Genomic DNA, 24,626 nt, shown 5'->3' with positions numbered 1-24,626 from the left:
TTTATCGCATCGGTCATTACTTACCGCCTAACCGTCGTGCCTTGTCCGGATTCGTGGTTGATCAGGCTGGAGAGACAGCTCTTTCGCTTTTTGTGGAAGTGCAGGTCGCCACTTGTGCAATGCTCTGTCTGCTGTCAAAAGCCTTTAAAGGGAGGTTTAGGGATGCCTTGTTTAATGATGCGCAGGCATGCGTTGAGATTGAGGCACCTCTGGATTCTCCTGGATAGTGAACGGGTGTGGTCTCCGCTGGCCAGACAAATGTTCCCCGAGTTCAAAAGTTTTTGCGAGCAGGAAGCCTGGTGTTCTCGTAGACCGAGGTCGAGTGAATGGCATAAAGAGTGTCGTAAGGCCCTCTTGCTTTTCCGGCGCTCGGGAAACGTCAGCGGTGGGGGTTCCACACGGATTTTATATAGTTGGTTGGTAGAGTCTGAATGCGACGATGGCCTGGGGGCGACTCTAGGTCTCGTATTTATTCAACTGGACAGCCTGTTTCACCGTACATTCGGGTTGAGAACGTTGGACAACTTCCAAAAGTCCTTAACCTGGCAATGCTACAGAGGTGCCTTGCCCGTTTGGGATAAGCTTGCAAGACACGGTAAGCGTCAGTCAGCGACCTGTCCAAGATGCGGGGGAGACAGGGAAACCGTCCCTCATGCTATTGTTCAGTGTCCGGAGATATCTGAAATGTGGGCTTATGCTGAACACCTGTTGTCCGGCGAAGGAAGAGTACAGCTGTCGACTGAGTCAATTATAAAAATTGACCCACCGGGAGTTTTAACAAACGAAGGTAAGAATTGTTTTCTCACGGTTGTAGCAATAGCGAAAGAGGTAGTATGGAAGACGAGGATAAAAGGAATTAAGATAGGCAACTTTATCTCTGGCCACAATTTACGTTCATTTTTTACTTTTCATTTGAAAAGGAAAGTGTGGCTGGAGAGGAGATGTTTGTCGGAGTGTACGTTCCAAAAGAGATGGAAGCATGTTGCACGAGTGTTGTGCGTGCAAGGAACCGTGTGAATAGTCAGAAAAAAAAAGAAAAAAAAAGGTGCCAGCGATAGATCGGGGCTTGTGGGGTCGGAGCGTGGCCTGATCATCGCTTCGTTTGTGTTGTCTAACGTACTGTTAATATCATTCGATTTTTTATATTTTATAAGATTTTTAAAGTCATATTTATGTAAACCATTCGCATTACTGATCCCAATCAGTTGTTTTGTACCATTCTATGTTTGGCCCCCTGTGGGCAATAAAGAAATTGGTATTTCGTCCGTCTGCACGTTCTGAGTTCGAATTTCACCGAAGTTGACTATGCTTTTCATCCTTTTCAGGTGGATAAAATAAGTACAGTTGGACACTGGGGTCGATGTAATCGACTTACCCCCTCCCCCGAAATTGCCGGCCTTGTACCAAAATTGGAAAACAATATATGCATACATAAATGCGCCTGACTTAGTGGTTAGATATTCTGTTTTAAAGTCGTGAGTTCGATTTCCAGCAGCCCGTTGTGTCTTCGAGCAAGATACCTTATTTCACGTTGCTCAACAGGCAAAAATGAGCTGTACTTGTTATTCAAATGGCCAGTTCTGTCTCATTCTGTGCTACACCGAATCTCTTCGAGAAGTCAGCAGCCAAGTAGCTATAGAAAACTGGTGCTACTAATTTGGATACCGTAATCGTTAACATTCTGTTTAATAGCAGGGGCTGGGCAACAGGCATCTCAGTCTGCACACTATCAAGGTATGATATATGTAACCTATATAGTGCATTTATAAACAGGGCTAATTTAGCTGTTTCTCCGCAGACTCCCAAAAATGATGAACAACTTTAATCGATTTTCGAATCTTATTATATTCTCATCCGAGGCGTCAACATTAATTTGAACAATTCCAGAGAAACAAGCAGTCAATATTTACTCGTAAATATATATATATATATATATATATATATATATACATGCACACACACACATACATACACACGTACACACACGCGCGCGCACGCACACACACAAGCATACACACATATATGCATATTTTTGCATACATTTATATATATGAGCATAGCGATATCATATATATGTGCATGAACCTGTGCGCGTGTGCACGAGTATGCGTGTATTTGTCTGCATACGCGTGTGCGTGTGCGTGTGTGTGTATATGTGTGCGTGTGTGTGTATATGTGTGCGTGTGTGTGTGTGTGTGTATGCGTGTGTGCGTGTGTGTGTGTGCGTGTGCATGTAATGTGATCGTACGTGAATGTGTGGACAGCTACATAAAAGAATTCAAACTTCTTCCAAAGGAGAACAAAGGAACAATAAACTGTGAGAAAAGGAAAAAGGTGAAATAAGTGCAGAAAAGAAAGAAAAAAAGGTGCAAAAATTATATCAAAATAGAGAAACGGACAAGACAATTCGATAATATTTATTTCTTCAAGCAAATAAATATATAATGCAGGAATTATAAATTTTCATCACGCAAAATATTATTTGTTTCGTTTTAGTTATAAGTATGATTTTATTATTATCGGAAATAAGGAACAAATTAATTACGTGCTTCCGATTTATTTTTATTTTTTTTGCCATATAAAAATTTTCAGAGATAAAAATATAATAATTAATCAATAAATTGTAAACGTTCAATTTGGAAATCGTTCAAAAAGCTCGCTTTGCACCCGAGTGGTTTCGAGATCAAACCTACTGCGCGATATACGGTACATTGGACAAATATATTCTAGTATTGTCCTGCTGGATTGACCAATACCTTGTTATCTTTTACCTGTTATCTTTTACCTGTTATCTTTTACCTGTTATCTTTTCTTGTTTCAGTCATTTGACTGAGGCCATGCTGGGGCACCGCCTTGAAGGGTTTTAATCGAACAAATCGACCCCAGGACGTATTTTCTTTTGAAGCCTAGCCACAATGACGTAAACACTAGTTGTCAGGGTTTGAGGGGACAAACACAGACACAAAGACATACATACACACACATATATATACAAGAGGGTGGTGAAAAGTTCCTAGGTTTGGGTAGAAGAAAATACAGGAGGATAAATTAATTATGATTTTATTCAACATATTCCCCTCTCAGATTCACACACTTATTGCAGCGGTCCTTCAGTTCCTCTAAGCCCTGTAAAAGAACTCGGAATATCATCCAACGCAAAACTATAGAAAGCAAAAGGTGGAGACTTCCAGATGATGAATTTCTAAGTATAAATATATGTGGTAAGTAGCTTCCTTACCAACCACATGGTTCTGAGTTGAGTCCCACTGCGTAGCTCCTTGGGCAAGTGACTTCTACTTTAGCCTCGGGCCGACCAAAGCCTTGTGAGTGGATTTGGTAGTCGGAAACTGAAAGAAGCCCGTCGTATATATGTATATATATATATATGTGTGTGTGTGTGTGTGTGTGTGTGTGTGTGTGTGTGTGTGTGTGTGTCTGTGTGTGTGTGTGTGTGTGTGTGTGTTTGTGTGCCTATGTTTGTCCTTCCACCATCGCTTGACAACCGATGCTGGTGTGTTTACGTCCCCGTAACTTAGCGGTTCGGTAAAAAGTGTCCGATAGAATAAGTACTAGAGTTACAAAGAATAAGTCCTGGGATCGATTTTCTCGACTAAAGACAGTGCTCCAGCATAGCCGCAGTCAAATGACTGAAACAAGTAAAAGAGTATAGATCCAACTTACACAGAGTACAAACGACAGAGAAAAGTAAAGGGGGCTCGGAGACCCATGATAATGCTGGTAGATGTGGTTCATCGCAATAAGTGGCCGTAATGGATATAAACAACATTGGATAAGACGAACCTCAATCATCAAGGTAGAGAAGATCTTACATTTCAGATTTTAATGTAGAGAATGGAAATGACAAAATACCCGCTAACGATCGTTGTATCTAAGTGCTTGAATAGGAGCGTAAAATTATAGTACGGAATTATCTATCTATCTATCTATCTATCTATCTATCTATCTATATATATATATACATACATATGTCTTGCAAACAACTCGCACATGCAAGTGCTACCAGTCGAAAACTCCGCATACCGGAAGCCATCAAGTGTATGGGGTCACCAAGAGAGAATACGCGCCGTTTCGGGGCCTACCTCTCGACGACATCAATGCTCACTGATATGAGACCCCGCTTGCTAGATCAACTGATTATTAAAAAACAAAGCTCAATATTTCTCTACCCATCACTCGTCGTCTCTTTTTAACCAAATCCAGTGGCTAGCCTTCTCCACTGTATTTTGGATATCGGTCATGGTGGTATTTACCTTACGATGAGTTAGGCCTAACGATAACAGCGGTCGTCTCACACTGTGTCCTACAAACCCCCTACATCCAACTTCTATTGGAAAATGCTCTGCTTTCCAACCTGCGTCTTCACATTTCTCGAGGAGGTTTACATAACGGTATATATATATATATATATATATATATATATATATATATATATATATATATATATATATATTCGTTTACTTGTTTCAATTAGACTGCAGCCATGCTGGAGCACCGCCTTTAGACGAACGATCGATCCCAGGACTTAGTCTTTGTAAGTCTAGTACTTATTCTATTGGTATTCTATCGTAAACACACCAACATCAGTTGTCAAGCAATGGAGTGGGGACAAAGACAGACACACAAACATATACATACGTACACCCACACACATATACGACGAGCTTCTTTCAGTTTCCGTCTACCAGATCCACTCACAAGGCCTTGGTCGGACAACGGCTATAGGAGAAGACACTTGCCCAAGGTGCCACACAGTGGGACTGAACCCGGAACCATGTGGTTGGTAAGCAAGCTTCTTACCACACAGCCGCTCCTGTGCCATACATTTATATACATATATATATATATATATATATATACATACATATATATATATATATATATATATATATATATATATATATATATATATATATATATATATATATATATATATATATATATATATATATATATATATATATACACACATACATATATCTTGGCACTGTGTTTATTGATCACCTGTATTTTACCCAATCACAGAACAGCGTCTAATCTTGCTGTTTACAAAATTTATGTGTACATCTTTGTGTGTGTGTGTGTGTGTGTGTGTGTGTGTGTTTGTGTGAAGATAGATTGACAAACAAATAGAATTGGATGTGTGTATTTGCGAGATTGTAGCAAAAAAGAAAAAAAAAAAGAATCACTCGGGGTGTGATAGGAAAGAAATGTATGAAAGGAAACAGAGATGTGTAAGAAGAGAAAGAATGGAAAACAATTGACAACGAGAGAAGAGAATTTGAAAGAAATATATTAAGATCTGAAATGTAAGATCATCTCTGCTCTGATGACCGAGGCTCGTCTTATCCAATATTGATTGCATCCATTACGCCACATATTGTGATGAATCACACCTACTAACCTTATGGATCTCCAAGCCTCCAGAAACAGCAGTTGGACTGACAAGCTGAATCTGTACAAATGAGCTAACCACTCTCAATGTATAGTTCCGATGATAGTTGAAGTGGTTGATTTACACTTAGAAATAAGACTCTTAATGTGGCCAACACTAAGTTTCTTTATTTCCGTTAAAGTACCCTTTCCAATATGTTTTGGATTGAAAGATAATGATAGGCGTAGGCGTGGCTGTGTGGTAAGAAACTTGCTTACCAACCACATGGTTCCAGGTTCAGTCCTACTGTGTGACATGTGGGGCAAGTGTCTTATAATATAGCCTGGGACCTACCAAAGCCTTGCGAGTTGGGACACGAAAACTGACAGAAGCCTGTCTGATATATATATATATATATGTATATGTATATATACATGTGTGTGTATGTGTGTGTATGTGCATATCTGCGGGAGGGAGCTTGCCTCCTTTGTCACTTTAGCGACGTATATATTTCTGCCTTTAGGTTGTAGAATTGCAAATTAGCCACCCACCCCCACACACACACATATATATATATATATACATGCTTACGTCTTCTCAACGTACCGGTTCGGCAAAAGAGACCGATAGAATAAGTCGTAGGCTTGATTTATTCCACTAAAACCCCTTCAAGGCAGTGCTGCAGAATGGTCGTAAAAAGTAAGAAGTAAAAAATAAAAGATAGAAAGTATAGGTAAACATTAATTTTCTGAACATTTAACTCCAAAGCCTTTCCGGACTACTGATTTTTCCGGACTAGATATGCCAAACTACTCTAAATTAAAACAATTGATAAATTTACTTAATCCAACGAAGTCCCGGTACTGTACATTGATGTATTCGATACAAGTTTCTCAGGTCTGTAGTATACAAGGTAAATGGTCTGTGCCAAGAACCAGTAAATTAGTCTGGTGATCGCGGCAATTTGAAGTTCTTGCTCGTAAATTAATGGGAAAATTAGAAGTTCTGCACCATCAGTCACCGTAAACTCGGTGTTGTACCTGTATTTCCAGCTCTGAAGGTGTAATTTGAATAGTTTGTAGACTTCGTAGCTGAGTACATTGCTGAATAAGTCCTAGACGAGTCCAACACACATCTAGAGTTGTAAACGTAACACTGAAAATGATAGTGACTATATACTAGACTTTGGCCCTTTGGCCCTTCTGAGACACCTCCTTGAAGTGTATAGCCGAACAATTCGAAGCCAGTACTTATTTTTTAAGCCTGGTACTTTTCTGTCAATCTCTTTTGTGGAACCGCTAAGTTACGGAGAGGTTAACAAACCAACACCGGTTGTCAAGTGATGTATGTTCTTTTAGCACCTGGCTAGATAGAAGTTCATCATCCTTTAAAATCTGAAGGTCTTGCAGATTTTTATAGTCCCCGCTATCACAAACATTTGAGGTGCATGAATTAAGGAGTTGCCTCCTCTCCCCATGAAAACGTTTCCCGATGCTCCAATAATAATAGGTATGGTGGGGAGGAAGTGTATCTTCGGTGCTGGATTTCCAAACTTCTTGCGAATGGTGCACAAGTGTCCCCTCTCTCTTGTATTATTCTATGCATGTATGTATGAATGTATGCACGTATGCGTGACTTTGTGTGTGTGCGTTTGCGTGTATGTATATATGTATGTATGTATATATATACATATACGTATACATACATTTATACATACATATATACATACATACATACACACGACTCAAATATTGTGTTATTTTCTCACATCTTTTTAATTCCAACGCACAGGCAGACACACAAAAATATACACACGCACACACTCACACATGCAAACGTGCAGCACACACACACACACACACACACACACACTCACACGCACACAAGCTTTCTTTCACTACTTCATTTGTTAGTCTTTATGGCAATCACTCATTATTATATTGTCAAAAGGAGCATTTAAATAAGAACGAAACCTGCATCGCGAGAGAACATGCTCTACCTTGCCTTTAGCTAATGAGGAAACACACATACACTCACTAACTCCCTCTCTCTCTCTCCCCTTCTCTCTCTCTCCCCTTCTCTCTCTATCTCTTTCACAAGCACATCCCAAACACTCACACAGCCCTTTCAAGAGACCTAGATCCGATTTAGTAATATCAAGTTTGATTTGACAGGAATTACGTGCTTAATTTTCCTTGATGACTTCCTCATCAAATGTCTTTATAAATTGAAGACTACAGCTTTTTTTTATGTGTTTATTCTTTTGTATTTGTACATGTTTCTACTTATTCGATCTTGACTGCGGTCCACTAAGGTAATGTCATCGTGTTAAAAAAAAAAAGTGAATAAATATTTATCTAAGAAATTAGTAGGAGTTAATCCAATTTCCAAATATTTCAAATGTCAAATAAAATACTTAGCCCACAGACGAACTTGAAAAGGTGCCTTCTTTAGTTTCTGCAGTCTGTTCGAAAAAATAAAAAACAAACAAAAAATGCCATAATAATCCCCTTTTAAATAGTATGCTTTAATACTTCAAAGAAAGCAACAACAACAGAAGTCGCTCTTTATCAAGTGTACATACCCACACACATACACACTCAGAGACTCATAAGATAGTGCTAACAGGCTATATTAAAGATAGCGCACATTGGAAGCAATTCTGCTTTGAAGCAATCATATATATATTCATCCAAACTATAACTTGACACCGGACTGAACCAGGCAAAGCGCAGTGCTCTTGTGCAAGGCATTACATTCACGTTTCTCCAGTATACTCAGTTAAAATGAAAACCAACCAAATACTGATGCAAGAGAGCCCCCTCTCTTTCTCTCCTCCGTGTAGCCTTTTACACTCTCAATGATCCGGTGAGCTAATACCAGGAAACCTGAAAGAGTGTCTACATCTACTTACGACTACAAAGGTACCTAAAGTAATTAACGAAAGCATGATGCATGCTACCATAGGATACTCGCTTTTGTGCGAAGCCTCTGTCTGCCAGTCTCTGTTTGTCTCCATACATACATACGTACATACATACATACATACATACATACATACATACATACATACATACATGCACACAAAAATACCCTGTTGAATTTCCAATGAAGGAGCTTTGGATCTAGGTTAGGAACCAGCTCTTTCGCTATTGGTAAGAAATCTTGAAATGAAACTGAATAATGACATACATATATATTGAACGAGCGCATATAAATATAAAAAATGTGAAACCTAATTTCTGTGTGTCAGTGTATCACACTTCGACTCCTCTCTCACTATTCATTGACACTTTTACTATTGCTCATACTGGGGTGAGAATAATAGTAGGTATAGAGATTGTGAGGGCGGTGGCGAAGACAGTTAGAGAAAGAGACAGAGGAAGAAAAAGTGAAGGAGAGAAAGAGAGACAAAGAAATTTAGGGAGTGTTGATGTTTTTATTAAAAGTAGTAGTGGTGATGGTTGTAGTGGGAGTAATAACAAAGAGAAAGAAAGAGTATGTGAGAAAAAGAGGGACTGAACAGTGAACCACCATACTGAACGATGATAATAGGGTGATAGTATTAGTATGAGCTGTGGTTGAGATAGAGGCGGAGGCGTTGGTGATGATGGTGGTGGTTGTGTTGGTAGCTGAGGCGGTCAGGAATGACGATGAAAGACAGTGGTGATGGTGGTGGAGGGGAAGACGGCGAAGTCAAAGGCATTGATGGTGGTGGTGTCAGAAGTCTGAATGGTATTTGTATGGCAGATGTGGTAGTGATGATGGTGGTACTGTTGTTTATCATGTAGCTTTGCAATCAGTCCCAAGTCAACAGATTATATCATTGTTTTGATGAAAATTGTTGATCGCTTGCAAAAATATTGTTCAAGTTTAATCAAATTTAATATGTACTCAATGCATGAAGTGTCATTGTTGGGCTCAAGGCCTAATGAAGATCCCTCCACAGGAGCTAACTTAAAAACCGTCCAATATGGTGGCTTTTAAGCTAGTAAATATATATATATATATATATTGTACAAACATCATAATAGTCGTCGTCGTGGCTGATAAAGTATGTTTGTAAGTATCTAGATATACTTCGTGCAGGCAGTATCGTCTACCAGTAATAATTCAGTCTGCCTAACTGTTGGCCTGTCCGTCAGTCTTTCTTTCTCCCTCTCCATCTTATACTTTCTCTCTCATTTCTTTACAGCCTAAATATGTTTCTCTCTCCCCTCTCTCTTTCTAACTTTCTTACTTTCTTTCTCCTTCCATCTTGCATATATTCTTTTATTACTATCTTATTTTTACATTTCCTTGTCTCTGACATAACCGTCTTCTTACACATTCCTTATCTTCATTTCTGTTACCTACATATGCAAAAACTCATATATTTTCTCCCTCTGATATATTGCTTTATTTTCTAGAATTAGAGAATGATTTATGGATTGCGAGAGAAAAAAAGCCGCGAGAGAAAGAGGGAGAGGGAGAGAGAGAGACAGCAAGAGAGAGAGAGAGGGGGGTGCTATGTAGTGAGATGTACATAGGGAAGGAGAGCTTGTGTACTGTGTTCGGTGATACAACAGAGTACTAGTTTGTGTAGTGTGAGTTAACTAAACGTTTTGTTTCTCAAAAGAGGTCACGCACAAACAACTAATTATTTTAAAGAAATAAACATTTAAACAGACACACACATACACACACGTAGATAGATAGATAGATAGATAGATAGATAGAGGCATGGTTGGGAGAAGAAGTCTGCTTTTCAACCACATGGTTCTGGGTTCAGTCCCACTGCATAGCACCTGCTACTATATATCTTGTGAGGGGACTTGGTAGACGGAAATTCAAAGAAGTACGTCGCATGTTTTATATATATATATATATATACGCGCACAAACACATACATATACACACATCTATCTATATATGTGGGAGCATGAGTGTGTGCTTCGTGTTTATTTTTGCCCCCCCCCCCCCCTGCTTGGCAACCAATGTTGGTTTGTTTATGTCCTTGTGACCTAGAGGTTCGGCAAAAGAATCTGATAGAATAAGTGCTAAGCTTAAAAAAAAGTTGTGTGGACAATTGTTTTCGACTACACCCTTCAAGGCGATGTCTCAGGATGGTAGCAGTCTAATGACTGAACAAAGGAAAAGATATATATATATATATATATATATATATATATATATATATATATAAACACACACACACACACACACACACACATACACACACACATACATACATACATACATATAAACCTATACACACGCATACACATACATACATATATACATGTATGCATTTATGTATCATCTCTTAAATATGTAGAACCCTTTACGAAGACAAGTACTTGTAGCTGTATATGGATAAGCACGAGTTTGAATTTGAGGCATACAAAGTATGTTATGAAATCAATGTTGGAGAAAATGGGTGTGTTTATAAGTCGCTTGCAGTTGTATTTTAATCTCCTCGAAAAGTGGCAAGCTTAGACATGATAAAGAGATTAAATTTGACCTCGGAACACTTAACGTTCACCTTTACAATAAAGTTTTACCAAAATTTGAAGAGAATATTTTAATCAACCTATAAAGAATCAAATTCCATAAGGAATTAGTTGAATTCGATGTTTCTATGCGAGTCAGGTTAGCTGCATATTGCCTCGGCCTCTCACATATAACAAGGGATGTGTATAGAATACACGCTAGCACATATAAAAGGCTTTTATTAAATAATATAAGAAACGTTTATGAAAAGAATCTAGAAATGAAACTTATAGGTTTATTAATCTAAAAGCCAAAGATTTGGCATCAAAAAGATAGTTCACTTGTTGGTAGTGCAATGCCTGGCACTCCAGTTCCCTTTTGTAACAATTAAAGATCATAAAATAAACTTCGAGAGTAACGCTAACCGTAGATTAATTAATCTAGGAAAGTTAGTGTTTGATATAGTTAGCAAAGAAATATTAGAAAAAGTCACTGTCTGAGTAAAAGTTGTTTGTTCATTACAGTTTAGAAGTACTGTAATGTTTTCGAAGGGTAAAAACGAAGAAAAACTGTGGATTCACACAGTTTGACATAGCAGAATTTTATAGTTTAATAACCACACTTTCGTTAATGAGAGTCCTTGATTTTGCGAAAACAATCAGGTATTAGTGAGCCGGGCAGAGATGGGATTATTAATGCAAATAAATCTCACACACTTTGGGTGACGATACATTGGCTAGTATTATTCGATGTGTCTGTGGTAGCAGATAATGGTGTTCAAGAGAGAGAGAGAAAATATAGGACTATATATTCTAGATTTATTGAGAAAGAAATTTCCTGAAATAGATTGTGGTTTATATCGTGATGTTGGCTTGATCCCATTGAGTAATCGTAACGATCATAAATTAGATACATGTAAGAATAATCTGATTAAAGTATTCAGGAAATAGAAATTAGTATTACAGTTGATGCGAACCTTATTGCCGCTAATTTGCTAGATACAACCTTGAGGCTGTATAGTAATAGCTTCAGATTATATCACTCACCGAATGAGGAATTAGTGTATATGCACAGGCAATCAAACCACTCGCGCATTATCTTGAGGAACTTGATCGACAACGTTCTTAAACGTGTATCGTCTGTATCTCTCGATGAAGATACTTTTATGTAAGTATCTGTGTATTGTAATGAAGCACTCAGAAATAGTGGATTCTGCCACAAGATAAGATACACAGAAGCCTTGAAAGCACAAAACAAAGGGAAAGAAATAAGAAAAGGAATAGTTTATGGTATAACCCGATATTTAATTTAGCGGTGAGAACTAATATAGTCAGGGAATTCCTTAGTTTGATAAATTAGTATTTTTCGTCGGAGCATAACTATAATAAGATATTAAAAAGGAACTTGTGAAAGGTTAATTGTTCAGTTAGTAATAATTTCGGCCCAATGAAACGGACAAGTAAACAGCTGTCCCATATCAATCATGGAATATCAGAATTCGTAAGAATTGTCCACTAGTTGGTAAATATTTGGCAAAGCCAGAACATACAGAGCAAAGAAACAAACAACAGAGACGAACCTAAAATATAAATTTAAAGCAATAAAATTGACATTCAAAAAGCGATTTTATAAGTAAAAACATTCATTTGTCAGCCCTGAAGACAATGAGCTACGGCCTTGTCAAAAATTCTCAAATGAGGTTAGTTCATAAAATAAAATCATAACGCAACAATAGCTTCCTATCAAAAATGTGATGTAACCTTTGTTTCAAGAAAAAAAAAAAAATTTTGTCTCACATAAGCAACATTATGAACAACACCTTGTATGTATGGAATTGCCTTTTGTGCACGTGATTGATTCCTTGGTTTTTGACTTGGATCAGAGAAAGAGACTTCGTTTCAAAGAGGTTTGATAAAAGGTTTTTAAGCATATCGTTTAAACAGTACAGTTCCATAAGTGGGTGGTTCGTAATCTCTCTTGTATAAGGTTTTAAACTTATACACTAAGTTAAGAAAACGCACTAATTTAAGAAAACCGTTTGAGTCGTTTTTACACATATCAACCATGCGATCTTTGTATATGAAAAAGATAACCGTTTTCTTTTCAGTTATCTTTCGATTATTTTTGTATAAAGTTTCACAATATAATCAAACACCAGATAACTGAAGCGAAAACAGGTTCTGATTCACAAAAGCCCTCATGCTAATAATTTAGAGACTTTCAATAACAGTGTAGTAAAGAACTCTGAAATTTATCGTTTCTAGTAAATTAACTGAAATTCACACACACACACGCGCGGGGATTGATTCCTTGGTTTTTGACTTGGATCAGAGAAAGAGACTTCGTTTCAAAGAGGTTTGATAAAAGGTTTTTAAGCATATCGTTTAAACAGTACAGTTCCATAAGTGGGTGGTTCGTAATCTCTCTTGTATAAGGTTTTAAACTTATACACTAAGTTAAGAAAACGCACTAATTTAAGAAAACCGTTTGAGTCGTTTTTACACATATCAACCATGCGATCTTTGTATATGAAAAAGATAACCGTTTTCTTTTCAGTTATCTTTCGATTATTTTTGTATAAAGTTTCACAATATAATCAAACACCAGATAACTGAAGCGAAAACAGGTTCTGATTCACAAAAGCCCTCATGCTAATAATTTAGAGACTTTCAATAACAGTGTAGTAAAGAACTCTGAAATTTATCGTTTCTAGTAAATTAACTGAAATTCACACACACACACGCGCGGGGACACACACGCGCGGGGACACACACGCGCGGGGACACACACGCACACACACACACACACACACACACACACACACACAATGATGATATTCCGTAATAATAATATTGACAGAGTATAAACAAAAAAATCTTTGGAACGAAAATTTCTCCATAATAAGATCGCCAATACATAAATAATAGAAAAAAATACCTTGTTCTTTGAGCATGCACTAACTTACACATTTTTATGCTCAAGTCAGCAAGGGATCAGAATTAATTTACCAGTTTATCAAACATTAGTCTGTATGAGAGTGATCCAACTGTAACTATCCCACCATTTTAATATATGAGAGGTGTTTTTTTTTTTCCTAAAATTTGATAATCAAGAACGATGGTGTTGCGATCGCTATCGTGCCATCGGTTTTGAAATTCAAATTCCGACTCCAATAAAGACAATACAAACAAAATAAATGTGAGAAATAATACAAATCAAAAGTAGAAAAAATATAATTGCTAAAGAATTACTTCAATGTTAGTCTATTTAAACATTTGCAGTACATCTGACATTGTCTGAGTACCGGGAATTCTGTGTTAGCGATTTAAATGTGAATTTTTCCCGTTGTTGAAAGTTGCATACGTGTTATAAACAGGTGTCGTTTCTTTTCTTTTTTCTTTCTCTTGCTTATTTCTTTCTTTGATGAAGTGTTTATCCGAACTGTCAATTTACTTTTCTTTATCCTTCCTTCGCCGGAAATTTACTACGCACAACATTTTATATTAAATGTTTTTTTGCGCTCACATATGTTCCTCCACCTTTTGATTTTTTATCTACTTGTAACCTCACACATTGTCCGACTGTCAGCCTCTTTCTCTCCTCGTTCTATTTCGCCTATTTTACCTACACTGAAAATATTTTTATACTGCATTCACAATTTATTTTGTGATAATGTTCTGTGCGATCCTACGCATGATGGTACCAGCATCTATTGTGATTGTCAATAATTTGTATTTACTATTTTGCATTGCAGTAATAGAAGGTGCTGGGTTGTCAGAATCATTAAAAGGTTGGACAAAATGTTTTTCTGTATGTCTTGCAGCTTTTTAAGTTCAGATTTCAAATTTAGCCGGGGTCAACTGAATAATTTACCTCTCCGGGGTCAATAAATTAAAGCGCTAATCAAATATGTGAGTCAACTCACTCTTTCACTTCATAAATTCTGGCCTTGCACCTAAATTAGATTTCGTGCACTCGTCTGACACAGCCCCATGTTAATATAGCGCGTCACTCACAGTTAAGGCAACATCAATCCAGCAACTATTTAAAGTCTAGTACTTAATCTGTCGATCCCTTTTCCCAAAGTGGTAAGTTACGAGGATGTAAACCAACCGACACCAATCGTCAAGTTGTGGGGGACAAACATAAAAACGCAGGTATACGCATATATGATGGGCTTTTACACACTTTCCGTATATGAATTGTTATGTCTCAAGCTACTGCACCTTCGGACGATGTCTACTCAACTGCTACTCAACGGCTAGTCAACAGTCACTCCACTGTCAGTCCACCCACTGTTATGTCTCAAGCTACTGCTATCTAGCACCAGACGATCTCTACTCAACAGCTATTCAACTGTCAGTCAACCGCTCCCACGGTCAGACTACCTCTATTTATATGTCTTGGTCGAGCCTACTTCTTCGCTTGGGGGCGTCGACACAACATGAATTAGTGTAAAAGGTCTTCATCGGCCTGGAGTTATAGTAGAAGACATTTGCCCAAGGTGCTAGTCAATGGAAATGAACCTAGGACCGCATAGTTATCACGTGAACTTCTTAACTCCATAGCCATGCTTGTGTATGATGACTATGATGTCTAGAAAACTTTTTGTTTTTGTTGTTAGTGGTCAACTTTTGCTCCTTCCAGGACCGATAAAATAATGTAGCAATAGGGGGTTTTGAGATCGATATGATCGACTAACTCACCCCAACAACACATTCCTAGTTTTGTATCGATGTTAGAAACGATTATATAATAATATCTATTGTATCAACCCTAGGTGGCTAAAATCCAAACTCAACCTACATGAAACTGAACTCAGTACGTCGAGGTTCGATATGAAATAGAATACGCCGTTTACTACGAGACTGACTGTACCTACCAACGCATAGTCCTGACAGTTTAATATAGTGCCTGAGTTGCCGGTGGATAACTCCTTAATGATTGCTGCAAACGGTTTCATTTGGAAAGTTTATGCGATTAGATAGATAATAATTAAGCATCCGGACTAAGAAAAGATAAAGAGACCACCTCGAAGTTCGTAATCCTTACCTAGACAATTATTCTGTCATCACAGTAGAGATTTAGATGTTAAGTAATAGCGTTAAAACAACACCAGCAGATTCGGCTTTGTTGATTGTTTCTCGTTATTATATCCGTATCAAAGTTTCCGTATATCTGTTTGTTTTTGTCTTTTATTGTTTTATTTCTCAAACATTTGTTGTACATCAAATTACTCTTCAGTTCGGGGAATAACTAAATGGCATTATTTCATTTGCTGCGCCCTACTCTCCCCCTCTCTCTCTCTTTCTCTTTCACGCCTTTCTCTCCCCCTCTCTCTTTTTCTCTTTTTCTTTCTCACACACACTCACACATTATATGTACGTAAACATTATATATATATATATATATATATATATATATATATATATATATATATATATATCATGTTTCTCCTCTTTTAATTTCTTCTTTGTGATATAATTCTTGGGAAAGAATATAATTGCGGCTGAAGATAGCTTTATACTATCAATTATATACCAATATATATATATATCAATGGCTTAGCTGGCTGAAACTTCGAAGTCACTATCAATACCACTTTTCTTAGAGAATAATAAAATTTGTGCTCTTCAAAAGTAGGGTGTAATTCTTTAGAATAATGCAAAATTGACTTTATTATAGTAAAGGCTATTTACCAACCTTATGTGGCTGTCCTGGAAGGGACGATTGTTACTGCTGTTTAGCCGCAGGAAACATCGTTTCCAGCTGGCTATACGACACAGTATCTGTGTCCTTATATGGTCGAACAGGGAGTCCAGCCCCTACCCCCATCCAGCACAAAGCAACATCTGTGGGCCTATTTCTGAGTTATTACTCTTTATCAACACAGAGTAGCTGCTTGGCTATTTATTAGATCAGTGTCTGTGTGTCACTTTGAAAACTATATATTTCCGAAAAGAATTCAGCAACGCCACCTAGCCAATGACCTACATTCAAATACGCGCACACACACACACACTCACACACACACACACACACACACACACACACACACACACACACACACGCACGCACACACACACACATACACACACACACACTCACACACACACACACTCTCTCTCTCTCTCTTATGCACACAAAAACGTGCGCACACATAAGCATGTGTACACACACACGTACGCACGCACGCACGCACACACACACACACACACACACACACGCACACACACACACAGACACACACACACATACATCACAAGTATTCAGGACCCCAAATGCGTATGTATAGGCAAAAACTATTAGCAGCGTATTTACGTAGCAGTTTGTATATTTGAACTTTCATAGCCATACATACACACATAAACATACACATGTATACAAACAAGCACACACACGCACCCCCCCCCCCCACACACACACATGGATATGTATACATATACAAACAACTGAAATCTTTAACAAATACATACGCATTTTGATGTATGCATTATATAAACCCACTAAATATGTCTTTGTTGATTCATTCATTTGTATCGCTTGCACGGATTTATTGTACACCTACTTTGTAAGGAGAAATTTTTGTCTAGATCTATGCCGATCATACGTTTACTTTTATTGGTAATGACATACAGAACAACAATAACAACCACAACAAGAACAACAGTAAAGCGAATTATGATAATGACTTCTTTCATTGACCTCTTTGGGTTAAGATATAAAGACGGACGGAAATCTGCGTTACGTACTACATATAACCTCTTATAACCTTTTTACTTTTCAATAATAATATTCATTTCCGATATAGGCCCAAGGCCTAGAATTTGTGGGGAGAGGGACAGACAATCGCATTGATCCCAGTGTTACACTGGTACTTAATTTATCCATAAGGGCGACAATTTTGGGGAAGAGGATGAATCGATTACATCGACACCAGTGTTCAACTGGTACTTATTTTATCGCCCTGAAAGGATGAAAGGTAAAGTCAACCCCGGCGGAATTTGAACTCAGAATGTAGAGACGGGCGAAATACCGCTAAGCCTTTCGTCCGGTGCGCAAACTATTCTAGCAGCTCGCCCCCTAATAATAATAATAATAATAATAATAATAATAATAATACTACCACTACTACTACTACTACTAATAATAATGATGATGATGATAATAATTTCAAATTGTAGCTCATGGCCAGCAATTTCGGTAGAGGGTGTAACTCGATTGCGTCGACCCCTGTGTTCAACTGATACTTATTTTATCGACCCCGAAAGGATGAAAAGCAAATTTGAACTCAGAGTGTAACGACGGACGAAATACTGCTAAGCATTTTGCCCGGCGTGCCAACGATTCTGCCAGCTTACCGCCTTAATAATAATAATAATAATAATAATAATAATAGTAATAATAATAATAATAATGATGATTATGATGATTTCATTTAATTGCTACGAGGGTGAAATATGAGAGGGACAATACAAAGACAGACATAAGGTGTGGGGGTTTACATATAATCAAATGATAAACGAAAGAAAGTGAGTATACACAATTTTCGCAACTTTCACCTATCTTTCACTAAATTCACTCGATGACAGCACTTCTCTCTCCACTCTCAATTTAATAATAATAATAATAATAATAATAATAATAATAATAATAATAATAATAATAATAATAATAGAGCATAAGAAACAACATAGCATGGTATGTAAAAAATGCCACAGAACCTCTATTATTAGAAGTAAGAAGGTCAGGCCTGTGTAGGATGAAAGATTGCAAAGATAAAGCATTATACAAGCAATTGAAAACGAATGAAACTGAAAATAGGTGGGTAAAGAAAAGAATACATGGACAATTCCATGGGGATGTTGAAGACAAGACAGACAGAGAAAAAAATATGGCTCTGGATAACTAAAAGGGATTTAAAACCGGAAACGGAGGCTCTAATCTGTGCTGCCCAAGAGCAAGCACTAAGAACAAACTACATAAAATACAGAATTGACAACACAGCAGTAAGTGATAAGTGCAGAATCTGTGGACAAAATGGTGAAACCGTATGGTATATTACCAGGCAATGTACGCCACTATATCAGAAGGAATGCAAGAGATGCCACGACAATATAACAAGGCTTGTCCATTGGACATTTTGCAACAAGTATGAACTTGACAGAGCAAAAAATTGGTACGACCACAAGTTGATGTTAGTTTCGAAGGTAGAGCATTCAGAAGAAACTTGCTTTTCTGTAGTAACCGGGGGTAAACTCCTTTTTTGTCTTGGTTTGGAATGGGTGTGGGAGTCTTGAGTACTTGTTTATGATTTTGCCTTTGTGGTGTTTGTAATGTTGACAGCAACGGGACTTCATTTTTTCTTGTTTCAGGGCAGAAAGCCTTTAAGTGATTTACAGATTCACATATGTGGTATCTTGGCTCTCTACCCTCCACAAATACTGTCAGGTGAATAGCGTATGGGAGACCAAATACGTCGGGCAGCTGGTCGATATGGTCCTCCTTGCATTGCAAGGTCAGTTCCATACCTATACCTAACCAGTTTTGCTTAGGTAGTTTCTTGACCTCCAATATTGTGACTTCGTCTTCTTCTAAACCTGTCAAGACGTCTGCCACTAACCAGATAATGGATATTCCTGGCGGCACATTCGGTACCATAATCTTGGCAAGGCGTTGGCCGTGATAGCTGGAGATTAAGAAAAAGTTGTCATTCCTCAAAGTGGTTGCGGAATTACATTTAGCTGCTTCTTCCGTCCCAAATATCACTTCAGTAATTCCAAACTTCTTTCCTCGAGTGATGTGGGTCTTTTTTTCCACACGCGCGCAAAGCATTTTTGTACTTCGCTCGCAGAGGCATTTTCCACCCGCCGAGACTTGACTCCAATGCAACGGTATGTTACCGTGCATCTTGCGATAATTTCTATCACGTCGGATGGAAGGTTTTACAATTTTTCTATACCAATTCTTCTTCATCTATGGGGAAACTTTTCATATTTTCCGCCGCTGACGCAAAAGATGCAGAGTCGATATTTGCGTTTTCATGTTTCATTTCTTTCATAGTGTTATCGCTGTTATTATTATTGTTGCTGCTGTTGCTGTTGTTGTTCTGGTTGTTGACACCGAACAAGAGGGGTTGTTTCTACGCAAAAATACTATCTGCGCAATCCAGACAATCTCAGAAATGTAATGGTAACAATAAGAATGAAAAGACAGGGCCTTCGAAGGTCGAAAATATTACAAGCACTTTTTCAACTTTAGGAGCACCAAATTTCTGTGACTTCATAGTATGGGGGCAATAATAATAATAATAATAATAATAATAATAATAATAATAATAATAATAACCCTTTCTATTAAAGGCACAATGCCTGAAATTGTAGGAGAAGAGACTATTCGATTTCATCGATTCCAGTACGTAACTGGTACTTAATTTATCGACACCGAAAGGATGAAGGGCAAACTCGACTTCGGTGGAATTTGAACTCAAAACGTAGCAGCAGACGAAATACCGATAAGCATTTTGCCCGACATGCTAACAATTATGCCAGTTAAGTTAATAATAATAATCTGCTATAGCCACATTGTTCGAAAATTTGGTGGAGGGGGCTATTCGACAACACCCACCCCAGAGCTTGTTTGATACTAACATTATCGATACCAAACAGGTGAAAAAAAAAGCAAAGTCGATCTCGGTGAAATTTGAACTCAGAACGTAAAACCGGAAGAACTGAGGCTAACCATTTTTGTTCAACGCACTAACGATTGTGCCAGTTGGATGCCTTGACGACGAAATTAATAATAATAATAATAATAATAATAATAATAATAATAATAATAATAATAATAATAATAATAATGATGATGATGATGATGATGATGATGATAATGATAATGATAATGATAATAACGGTGTCAGTAATAATGAAACTAAAAATTGATTGACAAATTGAAAAAAACAGTGAAAAAACACAATCATACTGAGATTAAAGGATAACATTTTACCAATAAAATTAAGTACTATGATGACGTTTAAAATATTTAGACGGCTGACGAAGGGAAAAATGAGAGATAGAAACGCGTATGTTGAGAGAGGAAATTATCATTTCCGTATGCATTGATTCAAAATCACGCTTATTGTTTCTAATAACCATATTTAGAATTGATTTCGAAAGCAGACAGTTTCCTTGTTTCTTGATTTCTTGATTCAGAAAATAACCTAGTGAAATATGAGATGCTTCACTGTGATCGCTTGAATATTCTCCTGGAATATTTCTTTCTTTTTTCTGTTTTTTTTTTTTTTGCTTATTGGTAAATTATATTTTTAGCTTCTTTATGTAGAAAACAAAAGTACTTCAATCCCATTTTCAATATATAGTTTTAATTAAATGCTTGTTTATTCAGTATTTATTCTCATATTTGTAATTATGTATATTTTTGTAAACATTTGTTCCTGCTGGTATTTTTCATTTCTTTTCCTTTTATTTTCATCCCATCGCCTCTCGTTCTGATTCCTTTCTCGTTTTTCTCTTTCGTTGTTTTCGATTAAATATCGTCTGCAGAAAGAAAAAAGAAAAGAAAAAGAAGAAAAGAACCTAAAGTAAAAGGCAACAATTTTTATTATTGATTTTTCTTTCTTTCTATAATAAATTGAAATGCATCGTTCGCAATGACACTGATTTTAAATAAGGCTTCATGAGGATAAGTGCATTAAAAGTAATGCTGTGATGCATACATTAATGATATCAAATTATATTACTGTTACTTGCACTTCGAGAGCTTTTCAATGAGCTGAAGACTGAATCTTCATACAGTAGGAAATCTGAGTGTCTTCTATTATAGCCTCGGGCCGACCAAAGTCTTGTGAGTTGATTTGGCAGAAAGAAACCCGTAGTATATATATATATATATCAAATGGAACAAAAACGTAATAGAGGACAATAAAACATTCGGACAGATAGACAATACAAAGGCGGACAGGAGAAACAACAATTAGGACAGGCAAACAAAAAAAGACGGGTCATTCGTGGTTTTCTTTCCTCAGTCAAGTTCCTGAAGTCATAACTGTTTCGGGCAGTTACACTTGAGATAGTTCGACCTGGTTGCCCTCCAAAATGTCTAAGCTAAGAGCATTAGACCTTTTTGTAAGAAAGCTAGCCAATGTCTACGGCAACAAAGGCAAAGATCGGAGAAGATGGTACACAATTACAAATACAAACAACAAGAAAATAACAACAGGTGTCCTTCGACTGAGAACGAATCAAATTGAGCTGGCGTGTATGAAGTGAAAGCCTGAAGACAGGAACATAGGAGATGGACATAAGAGGTGTTAGCGGTCGGCAGTCAGGCCAAGAAAGAAAGATCATGGCTGTATGTGTGTATGTATGTATGTATGTATGTATTTGTGTATCTGTGTTTGTACCCCCGCCATCGACTGACGACCGATATTGGCGTGTTTACGTTCCCGTAAACTATCGGTTCAGCAAAAGAGACCGCTAGTATAAGTACTAGCCTTGCAAAGAATAAGTCTTGGGGTTGATTTGTTCGACTAAAGGCGGTTCTCCAGAATAACAGAACATAGGTTACGGGAACGTAAACACGCCAACATCGGTCGTCAAGCGACGGTGGGGAGACAAACACACAAATAAATACATACATACATACATACACACATATACATATATACGACGGGCTTCTTTCTACCAAATCAACACACAAGGTTTTGGTCGGCCCGTGGCTATTATAGAAGACACTTGCCCAAGGTGCAACACAGTAGGACTGAACCCGGAACCAAGTGGCTGGGAAGCAAGCTTCGTACTACACAACCATACTTACATCAAAACATATATGCGTATATATACATATGACGAAGGGAAATAGCCCTGAAACTCGAGTCGCCTTTATATATTTATATTTTTATATTTATATATTTGATCCTTTATATTGAACACTCAATATTTCATCTACATTCAATACTTTCTTTCATGGTGCCATCCATTTTTATTTTATTTTATTTTATATTATATATTGTATATTATATTATATATTGTATATTCCATATTCTATACCCCACATTGATTCTGCAGGAATATAAATAAAACATAAAAAACAGACAGTGTGGGAACTCTTTTAAACAAAATAATATATTCCTCTATACACAATCATACAAAAAAACCCCACCTTTTTTGTACTTATTTTTACTCGCATATATATATATATACATATATATAAGATATATAGAAAGGTCCATATACACGCATACAAATAAAATTATATATATAATAATCTCTCTATATTTATATAAAAAGAGAGGTGTATGTATATATACATATTCATGTATATTGTTCATGTGTAATAAATGATATATAAATTATATATATATATATGTGTATATATATCATGATATATATGTGCATATATCTCTCAGCATACCTTTCACAACTCCAAGTATCTTACTCCTCTCCTTCACTCTATATTCCACCGCCTCAGCCAACCCTCCATTCGCCGTCACATGTAATCCCAGATACTTAAAACAATCATCCCCTTTAACATCTCACTATTTATACTCACGTCTATCCTACCAGCCATTCCATCTCTCGAACATCTCATCACCTTACTCTTAACTACATTCACTTTCAGTTTCCTCCTCTCACATACCCTTTCAAACTCTACCACTAGTCTCCTCAATTGCACTTCCGAATCCGCCACCAATGCTGTATCATCAGCAAACACCAACTGACTCACCTGCCATTTCTCTCCATTTTCTCCCGCCATTTGGGCTCCCCTACCAAAGGTTCCAGCATTCACCTCTCTCAACACACCATCCATATATAAAAGGTTGAGTATGAAAGCGAAACGAGGTGTGTTTGAAGGCGTGATTGTGCCGACCATATTATATGCTGCAGAGACGTGAGGTCTGAGAGAGGCAGAAAGGAGGCGACTAGATGTGTTTGAGGGGAAATGTTTGAGTGGTATGGTTGCTGTGACACGGATGGACAGGATGAGGAATGAGGGAAATATGAAGGTGAGCAGGAATGTGAGAAAAACTAACAACCAAAATGGATAGACGAATGTTGAGGTGGTTTGGCCACATGGAAAGGATGGATGAGGAGCGGATGGTAAGGAGGGTGATGAAGGCAGAAGCGGTAGGCAGCAGAACCAGAAGCGGTAGGCAGCAGAACCAGAAGCAGACCTCGGTTTGTGTGGATGGATGGAGTGAGGAAAGCTTTGGTGGTTAGAGGTGTTGGAATGAGAGAGGCAAGAGAGTTTATAAATGATAGGAAAGCTTCGTTAGTGTTTGTGGATGTATGAGTGAATTGATGTAGCCCAAAGGGGTACAAAATCAGCATGATGCCGTGAGGCAGAAGGGGGGGGGGGTAACCTAGCATATGCTGTCGGGCCTCGCTGCTGATACTGGGGGTTGCTTTCTATGCCTTGACCCGAGCATAGGACGGCGCTTGCCTCTTTGACTGGGAAATAAATGGAATACTTGGTGTGTGATTTGTTGTAGTTGGTCCCTCCTATGGGGAACAAGCCTTGGTAAATAAAAATATATATACATATACATGCATATGTACGTGTACATATACACATGCATGCGTACATGTACTTGTGCCTATGTACGTGTACATATGCATATATGTACATGCATACATGTGTAAGTACATGTACATACATACATACATACATACATACATATATATATATATATATATATATATATATATATATATATATATATATATATATATATATATATATA

Source organism: Octopus bimaculoides, chromosome 6 (assembly GCF_046866305.1).
Source record: "Octopus bimaculoides isolate indiv1 chromosome 6, ASM4686630v1, whole genome shotgun sequence".
In the NCBI taxonomy this organism is placed as follows: Eukaryota; Metazoa; Mollusca; class Cephalopoda; order Octopoda; family Octopodidae; genus Octopus; species Octopus bimaculoides.
Note: the sequence above shows the minus strand (reverse complement) of the source record.